Raw genomic sequence first — 5,362 nt, 5'->3', positions numbered from 1 at the left:
GATATTGATACTGTTGAGATTGTGGTTGCTCATATTGAGGCTGATAATACTGTTGCTCAAACTGATCATATTGTTGCATTGGAGGTTCTTCATAACATTGTTGCTGAAATTTTTGTTCTTGAAATTGATGTTGACCATGATATGGGAAATCACCAAAATTGTTGTCCATGTAAGAGAAATCTGGTTGATCCATCCATTCTTGATCATAAGAATTAGAATACTGATTGTACTCATATCCTTCTTGATAATTATATCCATGTCCCGACTGAGTATTCTGAGAGTTGAAGTGGTTATAAGAGCATTCATAACTATAGTGACCCTGAACACCACAAACTTGACAGAAGCTGTATGTTGTAGGGGCAACTTGTGACATCTCATCGACACTCATCGGATACAAGGTCGGCTCTGTAGCTTTCGACGAATATGCCTCAACTATTGAAGATAGAAGTGCAAAGGTATCGACTTCTTCCATTGTAACCCTGTAACAGCACAAACACAGCCAAGAACGCAGTAAAAGCTACCTCACTTGGAACTGAAGTCCCAAGGAGGCAAAGGAAACATTATAAATAACTAAACAAAAACAATAGATACAACAACAACTAAGAAAAGTAAGAAAAGAATCCGAGTCAGTGAATTTTAATGCACACTGATGACAAGTACGTAAACTAATTAATTAACACCGAGTCCCCGGCAGCGGCGCCAAAAACTTGTTCGCAAAAATCTACACGCAAGCGCACGTGATCACAAGTAATATATTAAGTTCGATCCCACAGAGACTGGTGAATTAAGAATACGCACCTATGCAACAATGTATGATCAATTATCACTGCCAAGACAATTAACACGGATTGGTTTCTTTTATACTAATAAGTAAAATTACTAATCAAATTCAGAATAGGCAAACACATGGGATCCTAATTTCATTATCGAATTCATCTAGAATTGAATTTACTGATTAACATGTGACTGTTGAGCCTAATCAGACAACACGAAAGTAATACATGCCAACTCTCATTGCACACATATCATACCAATCAAAATCCGCAATTAAGACAGAAATCTCATGGACACCAACAAAGCTCAGACCCTATATCTCTATAGCGGTAGTGTAAGCAAAGCGGTTTAATAACAAGTCGTCTATCGTGATTACACAGGGTGATAAAAATAGTTCAAGTTTACCACAAAACATGTTTCATTCACATAATCCTATGTTTACATGGCATAGTTCTAAATTCAATCATCCACTCTCGCTTCAGAAAGAATTAACAAACAACTTAGAAGTTAGCTACGCTCCTAAGAAGAATAAGCACGGCTCATGCAAAGAAATCAACATATGTCACCCAATCAAGTAATTACATTCGTTACTAGACTACTTCGACAAGTCCATTAGAATCCCATGAAGGCGGTTAGTTCATAATCGAACTAAACGACATCATGGGTTCTAGTGAAAACATTATAATTAAAAGACAAGAATTAAACGGAATAAAAATGCTTGAATTAATAAATAAAGATCACACGTCACAGAATTGATGTTCACGATCTCGCTCGAAACTGTCACTTCCTCGCGAAGAACGATCTAATACAACTGATAATGTGCTTGAATGAATAATCTGAAAAACTACGATATTGTTCTCTATTCTAACTACGACTATGAGGCTAGGGTTTTTACACACGAGAAATTAAAATGCATTGACTAAGTCAACCGGGCCTCGACCGCTGCGAAAATCCATCAGAAAAGCTTCAAAAATCGGCCCGGGGAAGTTCTGCGGAGCGCCACCGCGCTAGACTAGCGCGGGCGCGCTAGTAGACCCGAGGATAGCGCGGGCGCGCTATAGGTTAGCGCGGGCGCGCTACTGACTGTGATGGCAGCCCTGTTTCTTCGTGTTCAGCTCGTTCTCGCGTGCATGTCCTTCCTCGCTCCTAGTACCACTTCCGTAGGTGATCACGGTTGCATTTAGCATATGCAACAAGCCCTTTAAACCCCTAGATAGCTCTAGTGGACGAGTGTGTTCTCGTGAGGGTTTGTAGAAGATGTACCCACAAAATCCCAAGTCGTGATGAATCCACAATTCTCCATTCTTGCAATAAAGCACCAAAAACAACCTAAAATGATAGAAAATCACTTCATCACCTCAACTCGTGACCTGCACAGAAAAACAATAAAAACACATCAAAAGACACTAAACACTTAAGTACAACCAACCAATTTAAGTGGAAATGAAGGCCTATAAGTGCGTATAAATACCACTTATCACACCCCCAAACTTAAACTGATGCTTGTCCTCAAGCGTCAACGACACTATACAATAATACAATGCAATGCATGAATGCAACTACGTGATGAATGAGTGAACTATGAAGTAATTGCCTTGCCAATTTTTATACCTCAGATTGTGCTAATGTTCTCGAATTTCATCTCTCCCGCTACTAAGTCAATTACTCTTCTATTTACAAGTGTGGAGTGCCAGTGTGTGCAAGCATGCTCTTTTATTGAGACAAGACAAAAACTACTACTCCCACAGAATCCCAATCAAGAATCATAAAGTTTAAAACTAACACCCCGTTACTCAAGTCCAACTAAAAGCCAAGGTCCCAAAGAATGTCCACACCCTTCTATTTTATTTACTATATATATATATTTTTTTTCCTTTTTTTTTTCCTTTTTTTTTCTTCTTTTTTTTTCTTTTTATTGGTGATTAATTGCTCGGTCTAAGGTCAGAGCGCTTCGCAGTGTAAATGCGTTACGAACACCACAAGACTTCACACACCAATTATTCACTCTATTTTAGTGGTTTATTTAACTGTGCAATGGTTGAGATCCCTAAAGATTTATGCACTAGTACCCATGTAGCGAGCGTTGGGTCAACAATCCCAAACCACTAAGGGCTTTAGGTTGTTAGGCACAAAGTCCCCTCAGACTTAATTACTCGAGTACTAATGAGCTCAACCTAGTTAATTCTACCACTTATTTTTTTAGTGAATTTATTTACTACTATTTTTTTTTCTTTTTTTTTCTTTTCTATATTTTTCTTTTTAGAAAGGTATATCTACTCCTCAGTTCCCCCAAACTTAAGATTTACAGACCTAAGCTGAAGGGTGTTCAATTCAATCCTAGAGTTCATGGAATTTCGTCTAAATCCTATCTCAAGAACATATGTGAATTACAATTTCCAACACAAGCAATTTCCAAGTACTAACCTAGCATTGCAATTGAAACTACTAATCAAGAACTACGCACATAACTCATCATAGGCAATTAGCTTGGCTTAACTTCATAATTCATGCAAATGCTCGTGATACTAACTACGACAATTACCACTAAACATGTAAAATAAAAAAAATGAGAAAAATAAAAAAAATGTGAGAAATAATCAAAGCAAAATAAAATAAACGTGAACTACATGAACTAACTAACACATGCAATAATAAACAAAATTACAATAACATGCTCTTCCTTAGATTACCACCCCCAAACTTAAAATTTTCAATGTCCCCATTGAAAGCGGTAAAAAGGCTAGAGCGAACACGTACCTAATCGGAGTCCTCCCCCTCCTCTGCCGGAGGTGAATCCGGTGGAGGATATTGCTTAGGTTTAAGAAATGGGGTATCCACTTTCTCAAACAAAATCTCGCCACCACAAATAAAATCAAGAGCATCAAATATTGTCTTTGTCCTGTAGAAAGTCTCCAAACAAACGTTAGTAAACTTAATTGTCACTTCAAGAAGTAACCATTGATCGACATTTATACTTTCAGAGAACTTTGTGATAAAACAACGAAAAAATTCACATCCATTAAAGGACCGAACTCCTTCGACTTTCACACAAGGTGGAGGCTCGGGTGGTGGTTTTTCAGAACTCTTCACTTTCACAGGAGTCATAAGAACTTCTTGGCCTTTCATGTCACTGAATAAAGAGATGAAATTGCTATCCTCTTTTTCCAAGAGTTGAAGTGTAAGAGCCTTTTGGACTGGATAACCCACCAGATTTTGTGTAAGATCATCTTGGACAATCATCATGTCAGCTTTAAAACATGTACTCTCAAGTATAGGGGTAGAGGTTGGATTGAAAGCCAAATTTTCAATATCAGAACATGGAGCAACCTTGATTGAGCTAATCCCCTTCAGGAAATGTAATTCAAGCACACCTGGTGTAGGAGAAACTACGATCAACTCGATATTGCTTTTTTCATGCACCTCATCATCGCCCACACGGTCCATAACAACAACTTCATCGATTTTGCCGTCAGCGACACGATCTTCCTCTTTATTAATAGGCACATCATCATCCCAGGTCGAAAAACTATCACAATCTCCATCATTTGTAAGAATGGTAGCATTTATGTCATCTTCAACTTGGGTGGCTATAAGTGGAGAAGAATCGGGTTGTTCGACAGTAAAAGAACTAGCTAACCGCTCAAGTCGAGCCTCCATCATCAGTTGTGTAGCCTTGAGTTCCTTAAGCGTCTTGTTTATGTTTACCAACATATCATATACCTCATTTGTTTGATCAGAAAGCACTTCTACAGTGGGTTGAGGAACCTGTAGATCTTGTACTTGAGGATATTGATACTGTTGAGATTGTGGTTGCTCATATTGAGGCTGATAATACTGTTGCTCAAACTGATCATATTGTTGCATTGGAGGTTCTTCATAACATTGTTGCTGAAATTTTTGTTCTTGAAATTGATGTTGACCATGATATGGGAAATCACCAAAATTGTTGTCCATGTAAGAGAAATCTGGTTGATCCATCCATTCTTGATCATAAGAATTAGAATACTGATTGTACTCATATCCTTCTTGATAATTATATCCATGTCCCGACTGAGTATTCTGAGAGTTGAAGTGGTTATAAGAGCATTCATAACTATAGTGACCCTGAACACCACAAACTTGACAGAAGCTGTATGTTGTAGGGGCAACTTGTGACATCTCATCGACACTCATCGGATACAAGGTCGGCTCTGTAGCTTTCGACGAATATGCCTCAACTATGGAAGATAGAAGTGCAAAGGTATCGACTTCTTCCATTGTAACCCTGTAACAGCACAAACACAGCCAAGAACGCAGTAAAAGCTACCTCACTTGGAACTGAAGTCCCAAGGAGGCAAAGGAAACATTATAAATAACTAAACAAAAACAATAGATACAACAACAACTAAGAAAAGTGAGAAAAGAATCCGAGTCAGTGAATTTTAATGCACACTGATGACAAGTACGTAAACTAATTAATTAACACCGAGTCCCCGGCAGCGGCGCCAAAAACTTGTTCGCAAAAATCTACACGCAAGCGCACGTGATCACAAGTAATATATTAAGTTCGATCCCACAGAGACTGGTGAATTAAGAATACGCACCTATG

Source organism: Daucus carota, chromosome 9 (genome assembly GCF_001625215.2).
Source record: "Daucus carota subsp. sativus chromosome 9, DH1 v3.0, whole genome shotgun sequence".
NCBI lineage: Eukaryota > Viridiplantae > Streptophyta > Magnoliopsida > Apiales > Apiaceae > Daucus > Daucus carota.
The sequence above is the reverse complement of the archived record's forward strand: the minus strand, read 5'-3'. Positions refer to the sequence as shown.